Raw genomic sequence first — 17,283 nt, 5'->3', positions numbered from 1 at the left:
CCCATGATCCAAGCCCCAGGAGATAGCCCTCAAATCACAGCATGCTTTGTGCCTACGCTTGCCAACTCCCTGAGACTTTATTTCTGCCTAGATTCTCCTTCACTCATCTTTATATGCTGTTCTGCCTGGTACCCCAGTCTCCCACTTAGAACAAAGGCACATCAGGACAGCAGCATTCTACCAGCATACTGGTAGAATCATTTACGGGCTCCGTACTGTTCACCATGTTGCAGATGAGCCCTCTGGTCAGGGGGAGGAGTTAAAAGAGAAATTTTCCTCTAATCTCAGAGTAATCGTGCTTCTTCTAAGCAATAAGCAATTAAATTGTTTTACCTCATCATAGGTACACCACATTTCATGCAACTGACCATGCATCCCTGTTTGTTTGTTTGTTTTATATTTCTGCCTGCATTGTTCTCCAGCATTTATCTTTGCTTATACATTTTTAGAATGTCACTATTTTTCAAAAAATAATTGGAGGCCAAACATCATTCTGCTGTTACTCTAGAGAATATGATTTTCCCTTGTTTCTGAACAAGAGATAATGAAATACAGCTCTGAATAAATACAACTCTAAACAAAAAGAACCTTGAAAGTTTAAGGCCTCCATGATAACCTGGAGATCAGATTGTATCAGCACATCAAAGATAAAGCCAGTCTTCTTCAGAGAGATCTACTAGGCTTATCTTGTCGATTTGTCATAGATCCTTAAATGATTATCTCCCTCTCAGGTAAATTTCTTTTACAGACAACTCCAAATAACTTCCTACATTTTTTTTCTTTTATATTTGTACCTGTTTTCCCACGATTTCTTAAGAAATCGATCCAATAAAATATAAATTTGTCTTGTATCCAGGCAACTCAGAAAGAACAAAGATTAAACACATTCATCCCCAACATTCCAAAGTTTGAGGGCACAGGTGGACATTCACAAGTAAACACTTGTTATAATTGATAACAGGAAACAATTTATCCTCCTGTTAGCACTGATAAGAATGATCATATCAGGGAGTTTAGATTTATTTCTTCAATGAATTTTCATTCATGGTATTGTAGGTGAAGGTATGTCTGTCCACTCAGGATGCATTTTCATACCCTCGTCTGAGTCACTCCTCACAACTCTTATGTCAAGATCACCAATCTCAAATAGGGATTATTTTATACTGAACGGCACATTACCTCAAAACCTTCCCTCTCCCCACTCTGTTTTATCACCAGGCAATTCTATCAATGTTTTTCCCCTGGGGAAGTCAATGTGATTCAAAGATTTGGTCCTCAAGGGAAATTAATAATAGTCTGGGTATTGGTTGTCTCTTTTGCAGCAGTGGGTCACTCTTTTGCATAACTAATTAACTTCTTTCCCATTATGAAGAAGCTTATATGTAGCTCTGTCTTTGGGGGAGGGTGATTATTTACAGACATGAAGACTAAGCTCTCCGAATTTCTCTTCTAAAAATGCACATCTTATGACAGAACAGGCAGGTAGGAAAGATACTTTTAAATTACAAAACTACCCCGTGCTGTGGGATGGTACAGAGAAGCTGGTGGCTATAAGTTCTGAAATGAAACTGTTCAATGACTTTCCAGGTTGTTTGAAGAAATAGGAAAGCAATGTTCGGTGAACAAGAAAATAGTGGAATGGAAGACCAATTTTATTTTAACTGAATAAAGAGCTCAAGGATAAATAGGGCCCTTCCAATTAGGTTAGAGTAAACATTTCAAATATCAATAATTCTAGCTTTTTTTCATGACTTTCTCTATGAAGCAGTTATAGAGCACTATTGAGGGAGACCATTGGATTGGAAGTTAGGCTGACTTCTAGTTAGGTGTGTGCATGCTTATTACAGCCCTACCATCGTGATCACCATGCCCATCCTGGTCCATTACACACCTGCTTGTTTAGTGTCCTCAGTACTACATGAAACAAAGTATATGCTCTCTTGCCATTCAGAGGCATTCAACCTAGTTCAGAAACATTAACTTGAGCCAAATCTATAGAAGGATATACAGAGGTTTAAACAATTGTACAGTTCAAGCTCTGTGTAAATAGAAGAAAACATTATAAGAATGTATGGCCACCAAACAAATGTAATTTTTAATAATATCACATGCATAGTTTCAGATGGTGTCTCTTTCCATGTAGCATTGGGAATGTTGGAAAAACCATTTCCGCTTTTATATGCTTACAGATTATTACCCACATAGTAGCTAGACCGATAGTTTAAAAAATCTGATCATGTCAACTATTTGCTCTCAGTCTTTTAAACACACTTCAAATAAATCCCAGATTCCTGACCACAGCCTATAAGGCCAATGAGGTCTTCCCCTATCACCTCATTTCCTACCGCTCTCCCTTCCACTACCCCACTCCAGCCAGCTGAGACGTCAAGTGTGGCCTGTATCAAGGTCCCTCTCTCCCCTCACTACTATTCACAGGCCTTAATTTACTCCATTCCGATTTCTGGTAAAAATCAGAGACCTCGAAAGAGGCCTTCTCTAATTTAGCCCATCTTGGCCACTCTGTGTCCCAACCTGCTTTAGCTTGCTTCAAAGCACATATCACTATATGACACTGTGTTATATACTTAGGATGTATTTTCTGTCTCACCTCCTGAAAATAAGAGGAGGACATTATTTTGTTCATTGGCATATTCCCAGAGTCTAGGACAGTGTCTGGTATAGTATAGGTGCTCATTGAATGTTGTTGTCTCAATCAGTGCACATGCCCTAAGAGTAACCAATTAGGAAAACAACTGCTTGTAATCAGGAAAAAAGGTTAAAACAGAATGCAAAGACTGGACTCTCCAGTGTGCTAAAAACAGCACGAACTTTGTTATGGGGATACACCCTCTTTCCAAGTAAGACAAATCCATTGAAGCTACCTCTCTCTCCAAATCACTTCATCTTTCCTTATAACCAACCCCCTTATGTGTTCTGCTTTGTGCTCTGTGCTTTCTCATTGTTGCAAGTTATAATCATGCTCTAAAAGGGTGTGTGTGTGTGTGTGTGTGTGTGTGTGTGTGTGTGTGTGTGTGTGTGTTTGCTGTCTTCTCTTTAAGTTTGTTTCTGTATCTAATTGTCCATATCTTTAAATGATTGGCTTTATAATCATTTCCTCTTATTTTTAAATAAGTGAGCTATTTCAGATTTCTCCCTCTTAAAGAAAACGTGCTTACAGTCCGTAACTGCCGTTTTTTTCCTTTGTGGTTAGCCAATGTGCCTGAATAGAAAAATGTTCTCTTATTGCCTGATATTTTTCTCAGCCCCATATTCAGGGTCAGGAAATCTGGAATATGTGACTTGAATAAGTAATAAAGTATAGACTAAAGCTGTCATTGTGGTTCAGTTAACACCTCAAATTAATTAAAGCATTATTATTTTTATTAAATATATTCACTTATATATTTATACATAAAATACATATAACTTAACATTTAGTTAGACCAGTACTGATTCTGGAGGCTGTGCTATATAGTTGAGAATCTAACCAACTTCCATTCTGAGGAAGCTATTCTAATCTACATTTTTTTTTTCAATTGTAGACTAACTTTATTTTTATTTATTTATTTTTAAAAATTATTTTTCAATTACAGTTGACATGCACTATTATGTAAGTTTCAGATATACAACATAGTGGTTAGACATTTATATACCTTACAAAGTGATCAACCTGATAAGTCTAGTACCCATCTGACACCGTACACAGTTATTACAATATTATTGACTATTATATTCCCTATGTTGCATTTTACATCCTCATGACAATTTTTATAACAGGAAATTTGTACTTAATCCCTTTCACCTTTTCCACCTTAATGTACATTTTATATGGAGAAAATGTAATACTTGTAGAGGAAAGCGAAAAAGATATTACAAAAAATTCTCAGCTGTGGCTGTCCTGCCCTTAGCCCGTCGTGGAGGGCTGGTAGGGGTTAACACTGAGCTCCAGGCACCCGAACACTTTTTAATAAATGTGCTAAGGTTTGTTTCTGACCCTTCTGGACTACTCAGCTTTTCCCAGTGCCCTCATCTAGGGATAACAATGAGAAACTTTTGGCTAGATCGCAGAAAATATTTCTTTAACTGCGTTCCTAATTGGTCCACCCTCCAGGGAATATGGGAAAGATGATAAGGCCTGAGTCGAAGCTGAAGAATACGTTGGTCTTAAGCCTTGGATCAGAATCTTAACTGTAACCAGAAGCATCTGTATACATTTATAGTAATGCAGCTATGTTTCCCCACTAAAAGAGATAATACTGGATTCAGGAATGAAAATGTAAAGGCAAAGCATTCTTCGAAGTACAAGAATATGAAGATAGAGTTCAGCTATTGCAAGGGCTTTCTCCGTCTATTCTATTCTTTGCATGATTCTACACATATACCAGCCCCAAGAATGCTGTGGTACTGTTGGGATTTGGGGATTATAAGAACTGTTCCATTAGTACTTGACTATAAACTGTTGCCTCACTTGTTCTGTGAATTTGTCCTTTTAACCTCACTTCAGCCAGAGAAAAGTAAATTAAACATTTACAACAACATTATGATTGCCACAACTGATAATGTGACTTCAGGATGTATAAATGGAGGGAATGATCTAATCCTGTTTGATTCTACAAAGATCAGATGTAGAGCCCTTCATAAGTTCTGGGTCTCACAATTTAAGAAGTACATGGCCAAAGTGCAGTGATTTGGGGGAAAGCAACTTGGAGGGGTTGAGAAGGATGGAAAATGAGTAACAGTAAAAGGAGTGGGGATATTTAAATTGGTGAACAAAAGACTCTATTGGAACAAAGGAAGGGTGATCATTTAACAGAGCAATTCAGTTTGTCCTATTTAATCCCCAAAGTACAGAATTAAATATAATAGTAAAAAGTTACAAGGAAACACATTGTAATTCAATATAGAGAATAACTTCCTAACAAAGGAACCTATCCGGTGATGGAACAAGCTGCTCCAGAAGATTACTTTATGTCATGGATTTTTATCAGATACAGGCTGTGACAGTGGTACAGGGGGATTTACGCATCAGAAGCAAATTTCTTTCAATCCTGAAATTCCATGATATACATTGAAGATGTGTCAAGAAAATAAGCAAACTATCCAGGTAACGTTGATAACATAAAAAAAAAGGCAAAAAACAAAAAACTGTAATGGGAACTACAACGCATGAGGTATGTAGCACTTTTTCCAGAATGAGTTCATGAACTTAATTGTCAGACCTCGTATACAATGGACTCTTACCCAACCATAAAAAAGAATGACATCTTGCCATCTGCAACAACATGGATGGACCTAGAGGGTGTTGTGCTGAGTGAAATAAATCAGACAGAAAAAGACAAATGCCATTTGATTTTCCTTACATGTGGAATCTAAAGAGCAAGATGAACGAACAAAGAAAACAAATAAATTACAGATACAGAGAACATTTTGAATGTTGCCAGATGGGAGGAAGGTTGAGGGGATGGGTGAAAAAAGGGAAGAGATTAATAGGTACAAATTGGTAGTTACAAAATAGTCATGGGAATGTAAAGTACAACATAGGGAATATAGTCAATAATATTGTAATGACTGTATGGTGTCAGATGGGTACTAGACTTATTGGGGTGATCACCTCATAAGTTAAATAAATGTCTAATCACTATGTTGTACATATGAAACTAATATAATATTGTAGAAACTAATATAATACTGTATGCAAACTATAATTGAAAAATTAAAGACTATATTAAAGTTAAAAAAAATCATTAAAAAAAGTGTTTCTTTAGTCTTGCATGAGGACTTCTGTACTGGAAAGACCACCTAACTTGAGGTAGAATACCTGGACTCTAGTCACAACTCTGCCACTTTTACTTCTGTAACCTCAGGCAAGTCATTTAACTTCTTTGACATTCAATTGCCTCATAAGTAAAATAAGGATATTGAGCCCATGTATATCACATGGCTAAGGATCAAATAAAAGCATATGTTCAGGTCTTATTATTTTTGCATCAATACCATTTGTTCCTCCTCTAATTTACTTTGTAATAAGTAAATTGCTGCCTGGTCTAGGAAGTAGCCCATTCATAGCTAAGTCTCCCTTCGAAAGAACTTAGAAACCTGAGCTAATCATCCACAGCAAAAGACTTGGAAAGTGTCACCAGTTTCTCTGCTGAGATCTCTTGCAAGTTGCAGGCTCTTCTTGCTGGTCTTTCTCTGTTTCTGTCACCACTGGTTTTCTATCTGTACGGAGGCACATCCGAGTGCACACAACTTCACAAAATGCCTCCATTATATTGCAATCACAGAAAAGTTTCTTCAGCATGTCCCAGAACATTTGTATTGTGTGTATCGGAGGGCCCAGGCCTGGGATTGTTGGCTTTTGTAGGATTTGATACTCCTCTTCTTCCCCCTCTTTCCCTAGAAGAAGCACCAAGGATGGAAAGACCTCTGTTCTCCTTCACTCGCCTCTCTCTCTTACTGCTGACCATGATGAGCGTCGGCTTGATGAGTTGGGCATGGACTGCTCCCAGTTGCACCATAGCAGACAGCTCCCTATTGCCAACCATCTCCTCCTACATCCCATTCTGTTCCTGGGCCCCAGGACTGTACCTTTTTGCATCATGCTCCCATGTTAAAGGCCTGCCTCAGACCCTAAGAGCCATGCCAGGATATAGAGGCACTATGCCTCCAGGGCACAGTTCCCATACTACTAGCTGATGCCTCTGGACATTTCCCCACACTGTAGCTTCTGAGACTACAGCTGGGCACCTTCAGGATTATATCTGGACCATTTCAAAGATTGGACCAGCTGCAGCACCTTTCCTTTAAGCATCCTGCTCCCTGTTGCCTGAGTCTGTTCCTCACTACAGATGCCTTGGAGCCCCTCAGATTCCTCAACATCCTTTCCTTCCGTGGCCTGAATTATCACCAGAACATCCAGTTGCCCATCAGCCTTAGTCATCTAACCCTGAGGCGCAGCTGTCTGACAGAGCTGCAGGAACTGCAAGGGCTCTTCCCAAACCTTGTCCCTGGTTCCTCTCTTACAACCAGCCCCAGCCCGTGGACCCGTTTCCTGGAGGTGCTAGATCTGTCTGCCAACCTGCAGCTGAGCAGGCCGAGCTCTGCATGGCCTCCAGCTCTATTCCCTGAGACGGGATGGCACCCCACTAGTGCATTAGACCTCCTAGACTCAGGACTGATCCACTTGGACTGCCTCTTCCTTGTGGGAACAGGCTCAGAAAAACTGCCTGGGAATCTGACTGGCTACTTTGAACTTGTTCACTTGACTTTGGGATTAACCAAATCCAGAACATACAGGATGGGGATCTCCTAAGCTGCAGCTCCTTGGGACTCCTCAGCCTTCATGCCAATGACCAGCAGTTAGTTCCCTCTAGTTTCTTGAGTGCCCTGAGTGAACAAGCTTCAGTGGTTCAATCTGTCAGTGAATAACCTGGGCCCAACTTTAGTGTCCCGGGAAGACTGGTCAGCTCAAATCTGAAAGTGCCAGATCTGTCCCACAATGAGCAATGCATTCTGCCCTGCAAGGCCTTCTCTTCTCTTTCTCAGCTCCAGGAGCTCTGGCGGAATGGTAACAACATCTCCAACTTATCCAGTGAGAGCCTGGAGGGACTGAGATGACTGAAGACCCTAGACTGTGTTGGAACCAAATTAAGATGCTAAAGCCAAGCTGGCTCTCTTCTCTTCCTGCGCTCCCCTTACTGAATTTCCTGGGCACCCATTTAGAGTGCATCACAGGCAGGCAACTCCAGGATCCCCAGAAGCTGAGCCATCTGCTGCTGGGTTCCTCTAAGACATGGGAGATCTGTCCTCCCTGGCCTCCAGCAGGCTTAGCTTGGAGATATGGGCAGCCACTTCCACAGTGTTTAGGGTCCCCATTGCAGAACACTTCTTGTTCTTGGAGAACCTTACCTTACAAACTACCTATGTATTGCTGTATCTGAACAACACCACAGTCTATTTCCTTCCCTGCAACACCTTACCCTGTGAGGCAGCAGCCCCTACATCTTCTGTAGCCATCAATGCTGGAGAGTCTTCCCGTAGCTTCCTCTCCTGGAGCACTTGAACTTTTCTGGTCTGATCATGAGGGTACAGAAAATCTGCATCTATTTGCCCAGGCTGTGAGTGCTAGAGCTGGGGGATTTGGATTTCCTCTATGAGCCAAGATCAGTGAAGCTGAAGATGTTACTGAAGAAGCTGCCTCGGTTACAGGTACTGATATTGGGCAACCTGAACCTCAGGAACCTCTCCGTCTCCAGCTTCAGAGGCGTGGCCTCCTTCAGCTGCTGCTGCTCAACTCCAAATGGGCCCTGGGGCTGGACAGCAGCCTCCTGGAACTAATCTCCCGGATGCCTCCATATGTTTATTTCCCAGGTATCACCTTCATCTGCCAGTGTGAAGCTCTTGGGTGGGGCCTTAGGCAACACAGGCCCCAAGCACCGTTGCATATGGGCTGGAGAAATCCATCTGCAAGGCCAATGCCTCTTATTATCCAAGACGCCATTGCTGTCCTTCCTTCCTGGTCACTGCCCACATGGTCCTGAGTTTCAGGGCTTTCTAACAAGCTTTGCTCTGGTGTTCTGCTGACCTTCCTTGCACTGCTTATCTGTCCTACATGGCCCTGGCTTCAACACCTCCAGACCCAATTTTCTGTCTGGTGGTGGAAATAGGGTGGGCAGCACCCCAGAAGCCGATTCCACTATGATGTCTTTTATCCTATTATGGGCAGGACCAAACCTGGGTGCTGGAAGAACTGGTTCCCGCCTTGGTGAAGCCTCTTCTAGTAGATGATGAAAGTTTGAGGCTATGCCTGCCTGAGAGGGTCTTTGGGGTTGAGCAGGATAGGATGGATGCTATGGCTACCAGCATGAAGTGCAGCAGGGCCACACCCTGTGTACTCACATACCAGGTCTTGGGAAGTCCCTGGTGCAATCTGGAATTAAGGCTTGCCCCTACCACTTGGTGGCCAAGCCTGGGACTGCTCACCTTCTGCTGTTGTTTCTGGAACCTACTGATCAGTGGCAGCTGCTCAGCTACCACCACCTTGAAGGAGCCCTATACTGATTTGTCCTCAAGGAGGGCTGAGTGGGATGCCTTCTATGAGCAACTCTGGAAAAAGCTAAGGAAAGCTGGTCAAGACAAAGAGGATTCAGGGCTGTGAAAGAAAGATTCGGTCATGCAGGAACAACTCCCAGCAGGGGCCTAGATGCTATCACGTCACTGGAGGGCAGTCTATAGGCAATGCTCACTTCAAGCCTACTTTCCACACTAAAAATGATACATGAAGAAACTGAAGCCCAATGGGATAACATATTAGAAAGCACTTAGAAACAAGATAGTCATTGAAAAAACAGTTCTGATACCTACTAGAACTCTCAACACAAGGCATCCCCTAAAAAAGAATACACAAAAATATTTTCTAGATTCACATCTGTATTTTTCATAATAAGTTTATTCTGCCCGATGAAAGCAATGTATTTACTTGTTGGGTTTAAAACATACTTTATTCTAGCAGAATGGGACAAGAATCAATGAGATATTTGTCAGCATGCTGAAGCTAGATTGAAACCATGTTTGCAATTCACCAAAGGTCCGAAAATTCAAAGAGTTTTCTAACTCATGAGGCTCTCACAATATCAGTATTACATGGGGGAGAACAATAGTTTGAATCCTATATTACAGGTGGGGAATCTAAGCATACAAAGATTAAGTGACTTACTGCCCTGGCACAGCTGTTATAAAGTTTGGATCTGGCCTTAGTTCCTCTGAGTCACAATCCAGTACTCTATGTTCTCCGTTCTACTATCTTCCAGTTATCTCTAACCAATGACAGCTTACCTTGCTACACATTTAAAATAGCCAAGCATGCCTCCCCCTGCATGCAAATCTGTCAAAGCAATGGCACCAAATAAAACTTGTGTGTGCTACTGCCACCTGGTGGTCATCTCCTTTGACTTGTTAAACCCAGAAATGAACACCCTTACACAATCCTTGCAGAATCACCTTTGGTCAACCTAAGGGGCCACTCAAATTTTGGCTTAAAGAGTGAAAGAATTTCACACACATTTTTTTTTCAAGAAAAATACCAATTTCTTCAATTAATGGAGTCGTTTGTAGCCTCATGGCATAACTCTGGGACTTTGCTGAGCAAGCTATAATCCAGAATTCCTTTGCCCCTTTTGTTTGCTGTCAACCAATGACCCTTGGAAAATACAATTCATTTTTGTCAGTGTTGAAATATAAAAAGTGCTAAATACCCAGAAGTGGGATTATTGGGTCCTTCTTTGTCTCTTGTTATAGCCTTTGTTTTAAAGTCTATTCGTCTGGTATAAGTACTTCAAACCCAGGTTTTTTTGTTTCCATTTTCATGAAATACCTTTTCCATCCCTTTACTTTCAGTTTCTGGGTGTCTTCTGATCTGAAGTGAGTCTCTTGTATACAGCATACATGTATGTAAGGGTCTTATTTTCTTACCCATTCAACCACCCTAGGTCTTTTGATTGGAACATTTAATCCATTTACATTGAAAGTAATTACTCATAGATACGTAGTTATTGCCATTTTATTATTCATATTTTTGATGAATAATAGCAATTATTATAATAATTGTATAATTATTATATATTGATATATTTATAATAGTATAAATATAATAATATCTATAATAACATTATTATTAAAGAAATTTCTCTAACATTTCTTGTAATACTAGTTTAGTGGTGATGAACTCCCTTCACTTTTTCTTGTCTGGGAAGCTCTTTATCTGTTCTTCAATTCTAAATGACAGCCTTGCTGGGTAAAGTAATCTTGGTTGTAGGTCCTTGCTTTTCATCACTTTGAATATTTTGTGCCAGTCCCTTCTGGCCTGCAAAGTTTCTGCTGAGATATCCACTGACAGTCGTATGGGAGCTCCCTTGTAGGTAACTAACTGCTTTTCTCGTGCTGCTTTTAACACTCTCTCTTTGTCTTTAAACATTGGCATTTTAATTATGATGTGTCTTTTTTTGTTGTTGTTAATGAGGTTTTATTGGAAAACAACCATACCCATTTATATACACATTCTATATGTCTGTTTTCATGATACAGAGTTAAGTAATTGTGACAGAAACCTTACATACTGTAAAGCCTATTTATTATTAGGTCCTTTAGGAAAAAAAAACAAAACATTTTCTGACCCCTCTATTATATCACTGACTTGTTCCTCTTCTTTTTTAATTAAAATTTATTGGGGTGACAGTGGTTAGTAAAATTACATAGGTTTCAAGTGTACAATTCTGTAATACATCACCTACATATCACATTGTGTATTCACTACCCAGAGTCAGTTCTCCTTCCATCACCAGATATTTGACCCTAACGTTTACCTTCATTTACCACCTCCCTTGCCTCCTTACCCTCTGGTAACCACTAAACTATTGCCTGTGTCTATGAATTTTTGGTTATTTGTTTGTCTTATTCCTTTGTTGTTTTCAGTTTTATATTCCACATATCAGTGAAACCATATGGTTCTTGACTTTTTCTGTCTGACTTATTTCACTTAACATACTAATCCATTCATTTAGTCGGAAATGGCACTATTTCATCTTTTCTTACGACAGAGTAGTATTCCATTGTGTATATATACCACATCTTCTTTATCCAGTCATTTATTGAAGGACACATTGGTTGTTTCTATGTCTTGGTCACCGTAAATAAAGGTACAATGAACATCAGAGCACATGTATCTTTACAGAGAAATGTTTTCAAGTTTTTTGGGTAGATACGCAGGAGAAGGATTCCTGGGTCATATGGTAATTCTATTCTTCATTTTTTTGAGGAACTGCCACACTGCCTTCCGTAGCAGCTGCACCAATCTGCAATCCCGCCAACAGTGTATGAGGGTTCCTTTTCCTCCACAGCCTCTCCAACACTTACTATTTGTCTTGATGATAGCCATTCTAACCGGTGTGAGGTGATACTTCATCGTGGTTTCAATTTGCATTACTCTGATGATTAGTGATGTTGAGAATATTTTCATATGTCTGTTGGTCATCTGTATGTTCTCTCTGAAGAAATGTCTATTCAGGTCCTCTGCCCATTTTTAAATTGGATTGTTTTGTTGTTGTTGTTGTTGAGTTGTATGAATTCCTTATGTATTTTGGACATTAGCTCCGTATTAGAGGCATTGTTTACAAAAATCTCCCATTCGGTTGGTTTCCTCTTTATTTTGTTGATGGTTTCTTTTGCTGTACAAAAGCTTTTTAGTTTGATATAGCCTCATTCATTTATTTTAGCTTTTACTTTCCTTTTTTTGACATCAAATTCATAAAATCCTTTTTGAACCCAATGTCCATAAGTTTAGTACTTATGTTTTCTTCTATGTAGTTTATTGTTCAGGTCTTATGTTTACGTCTTTGATCCATTTTGAGTTAATTTTGGTACATGGTGACAGATAGCAGTCTAGTTTCATTCTTTTGCATGTGGCTTTCCAATTCTCTCAGCACTATTTATTGAAGAGGCTTTCTTTTTTATCTTTGGTTATTTTCTAGATCTGTTCCTTGAAAACCTGATAATGGTGGTATGTCAACTATTCTAGGAAATATTTCTTAGGTAAAAATGAATTGATTGGTAAATGTTTTGTCTAGAGTAAGATGATAAATGACTTATGAATTCTTGGTGAGAGATCAAGATTTTTTTAAATTTGGGCTTTGCTGAGAGCAATGACTCCAGTGGCTATGCATGTCTCTCACAGGGATCCTGAAAGCTAAGCTGATAGAATTGTGACAGGAGTTATTGACTCCTATGGGGCCTGAATTTTCTAAGCCAAGGTAGATCCTACACCCACCTATGTATGTCTCATTTTTCCCCTGAGCTGTCACTTTGCAGGAGAAGGCAAAAGTCTAACAATTGGACTGTCATGAGAACTCTTTCTGCGAAAGAGAAATGACTAATATTAATCTGCCGATACGCTGTACTTCCTGTCTTTATCCTAAGTGAAATCCAAGTATAAATGTGACCTTTTAATGTCATGTTAAAATGTTGTTTAAAAAGCCCATTGTAGAGTTATCTAACTCTAGGGGGATGTAATTTTGTTTAACTTAGTATTTACTATTTATGGGCTCACAGACATTATACAATTATATAATGAGATGTATTGGGTTGTCAGAAAAGTCATGACGCATGTTTGCAACAGATGGCACTAATTCATTTTTGGAAGTACTAGAGTCATTCACATCTATGTTACTGCTATGTCATTTGACAGCTGACAGTTCTAGCTTCATTCTAAAAAAATTGAGCGATTTGGTTGAGTTTTGGAGATTTTGCAACAAGTTGAAGATGGAAAACCAAACTGTGCGTTTTTGCCATATTTTACTCTTTTACTTCCATAAAGGGAAGAACGTGTGTCAAACTTGTGTAAAGCTGCATAAAGTTTATAGGGACAATGCTCTACAAGAACGTCAGTGCCAACGATGGTTCACGAAATTCTGTGCTGGTGATTTGGATCTCAACAACGCTACTCGGTTAGGGAGGCCCACCGAAATTGATGATGACAAAATAAAGGCACTTATCAAGTCAAACCCACATTACACAACACTAGAGATTGCAGAAACATTGAACATTCATCATTCAAGTATTCATGACAACCTGAAGAAGCTGGGATACATAAGCAAGCTCGATATTTGGGTTCTGCATGAACTCAAAGAAGTTCATTTGATGGCGCATATAAACATCTGCAATATGCTCATTAAATGTGAGGAAAACGATCCTTTTTTGAAGTGACTGATAACTGGTGATGACAAGTGGATTTTTCACAACAATGTGGTGCACAAACGGTCTTGGTCCCGATGTGATGTTTCACCTCAAATTACATCAAAAGCAGACATTCATCAGAGGAAGGCTATGCTCTCAGTGTGGTGGGATTTTAAAGACATCGTGTTTTTTGAGTTCCTACCAAGGAACCAAACAATCAATTTGAATGTGTACTGTCAGCAATTGGACAGTTTGAACAAATCCATTATCCAGAAATGTCCAGAGCTTGTTAATTGTAAAGGAGTTGTGTTCCATCGCGACAACGCGAGACCACACACAAGTTTGATCACCCGTCAAAAATTATTGGAGCTTGGATGGGATGTGTTGCCACACCCACTATACTGGCCTGACTTTGCACCATCAGACTTCCACTTGTTTTGCTCTCTTCAAAACTCCTTGCGTGGTATAACATTCAATTCAGATGAGGCTGTAAATCAGCACCTTGTTCAGTTTTTTGCAAATAAAGACAGGTCCTTCTACGAACAAGGAATTATGAGGCTCACTGAAGGATGGCAAAAAATTATTGACCAAAATGGGCAATATATAGCATTGATTGATCTTTGCTCTTTATATAAATAAATGACCTTTGAAAAACATGGACAAAATATGTCATGACTTTTCTGACAACCCAATAATAAAAAACTGCTGAATTGTGTTATTTATTTTTTAGTATGGTAGAAAAGACAATCCCAGAGTTTAAAGTTGTATTGCCCTTTAGGAAATTAACTGGTTTACACATATAGCTTAGAAATTTTATTTCAGAATTCTTTTTTTTTTTTTTAAAGATTTGTATTGGGGAATTGGGGATGGGAACAGTGCTGGGGAATTGGGGAAGGGGAACAGACAAGTTGCTGTTGTTTTGTTCTTCAGTTTAGTTATGGAGGACATTGCTTCACTGGCCCAAGTTGGCACCATCATTGCGCTCTTCCCGGGCATCAGTATTGTTTTTTATATTCTGAATATATAGTCACATTTTTATATTCCCTTTTGAATTGGCTTTGTCATCCTACTGTCCCTCATTAAAGAGTTAAATACAGTATTTGACATTGTTCATCATTTATTTGTTTGAGAATTATGTTTAATAACATTTTAAAAATTGTACTTTGACAGCAACAAATTCTTAAATATGGTCAATTACTAATGACAACAGCTGTGTTTTCTATATAACATCCTTCACAGGCACCAATTAGGTGAGTTGCTTGAGATGTCAACAAGAGACTCAGGTGTTGTATTAAGGCTCTATAACACCTTGAAGAAAGTGTTTCCACTTCTACAGCTTCCAGTGATAACTTGGTATTTATCATTCAGCCTAGCCTACTCCAGGAAGCATGATTGAGCTAGAAACCAGTGAGAATCGTTTTACTCAGGTACAGACTGACACATGGAAAATTGGTACCATACATAGTGTCAAATTAATCAATCCAAGCTAGGTAAAAGGGTTGGATTGTGTTACACAATGAAATCTGACTGTTTCATAGCATGCAAGGCCTAAGGTCAGCTTTCTAGCAAGAACTGAGGTTCAGACAACTCAAACAACAGCATCCCAGGGAATCCCAGTGTTCATTAGGCTGAACAAAAAGGATTGCAAAAGCTTCTGACACAGCTAGAGCCCTGGGGACAAGATATTTTTCCAGTCTGTACAGCCAGTCCTCAATTAGGGCTTGATTTATAAGGAAGCAGTTAGGGCACAGATGGGGCAACTGTGATGGTCATCTGATAATTTCTTATTTTGCTGGACCTGAAGCTATGAAGAAGGGGCTTGTGGGGTGAATATCAGGGTAACATATCCCTTCCTCAAAACCACATAGCTCTTGATAAGCAATGATGTAAGTTTCTTGGATATATTTATTCAAAGCTCCATTCACTTCTCTCGCTCTTTTCTCTGTCTCTGAAAAGTATTTTTGTACCTTCTGTTGTCTGTATTTTTTTCTGTATATACTCTAACTTTTATCATTTTTAAATTTAAGAAACCATTGTGGTTTTATTGTTTTTTATACACTGACAAGCATTCACAGAACAATGAAATTTCCATAGCATGAGGGAATTCTAGGACTGTTGGTATTTTGGAAGGTGGTTACAAGGTTTGGATAAGATAGGATAAATTTTATATAACAAAAGGCACTGGATTCATGCAATGTTGTCTTAAGACTACCTTGTTCTATGATAGTCTTATATTCTGTTTTCCATTTCTTGAATTATTTCAACTGCTTTTTGCTGAATCTTCTTCATTTCCCCCAAATGCAATTTAAGACGCAATATTTCAAACAAAGCCAAAAATGTTTAGAACAGAAAGATTATGCCTTTCTCAATGGGAAATATCATGATGAGTTCCATCTCCAATGAATGGTGTCTATTTCTTGGTATTTCAGAAACAATTAGGAAACGCATCAGATAGCTTCAAAAGGAGTTTACATGGCACTTAATCTCCAACTAGAAATTTACTTTCCATCATTGTTGTTTCTTCTTTTGTGAATGCTTTTAGTTAAAAAAATAAACAGAAACAATAGCAAAACATGATATAGTCTATTTGAAAAAACTCCCGCAACAACTCTCATGAGGAAAACTTTACTCGCTTTCTTAGCATTTTGTACACAGATCTCTCTGGTTCCCTGCTTAGAAAACCCAGAGAGCAGTTGACCAACTATCCACAAATAGCCCTTGATTATTTAAAGGGTTTCATTTTGTCATCTTCCCTTCATGCTGCATTGGATCTTTCCATAAATATTTTCATTTCCTGGCTCTACCAGCAGGTGAAGAGGGTGGTCACATATGTTGTGTGAAAGGGGACATTCAAGTGTTTCTGGGCCCAAAATCTCTCTTCTGTGTGCTTCTCTTGAAATATTGTATAGAGGGAAGTTTCTTGGTATTAAGAATTTTTCCTTTTGAAATTCAGGATTTTTCTGCATTGCCTATGTAAATCCTTGACACCAAGCATGAATGACTACCAGGTAACTTTCTCTGAATGATTTGAGAGAACCAAGTACAACACGGAGTAGGTAGCTGGGACTGAGGACAGAAAAATACAAATTTCATCTCACTTAATATCTTGCCTAGAGCTAGTTCTAGATTAAAAATATCCTAATCTGGATAGACAGCATCTGCTAATTCTTAACCACATTAATAGAAAAGAATGTATCAGTGTTTCCTGATTTTTCATTTGTGATCCAAGATTTCCCAACCAACGTTGGGGGTGAATGTAAGTGTAGAACAGGAGAAATGGATAAAACAACACATTTGTGTATCTTTTATTTATCTTAAGCATACCTATGGTTGCTGAAAAGCCCAATAGCAGCATAATTCTGATTTCTGTAATTATCCTTTTCTACAAAATGGGTCATGGTGAGCCTCTTCTGTACATGCTGCAACGATATAAATCATTGCCTTTGGTCTATTCTTTTGGTAATTTTCAATGTATTTCAGGCACGTCCTGCTCATCCTGAGTTTGATGCTTCCCTAAAATATAAAGGTAAAGATTTTAGATCCCACATATAAGTGAGG

At 39.1% G+C, this 17,283-nt stretch overlaps 1 pseudogene; it reads left to right on the top strand.

Annotated features, from left to right (window-relative positions):
• Positions 1-6,414: 6,414 nt before the first annotated feature.
• Positions 6,415-9,157, top strand: LOC109377850 (toll-like receptor 11; annotated as a pseudogene).
• Positions 9,158-17,283: the final 8,126 nt, after the last annotated feature.

Source organism: Hipposideros armiger, unplaced genomic scaffold (assembly GCF_001890085.2).
Source record: "Hipposideros armiger isolate ML-2016 unplaced genomic scaffold, ASM189008v1 scaffold_1585, whole genome shotgun sequence".
NCBI lineage: Eukaryota > Metazoa > Chordata > Mammalia > Chiroptera > Hipposideridae > Hipposideros > Hipposideros armiger.
The sequence above is the reverse complement of the archived record's forward strand: the minus strand, read 5'-3'. Positions and strand labels throughout refer to the sequence as shown.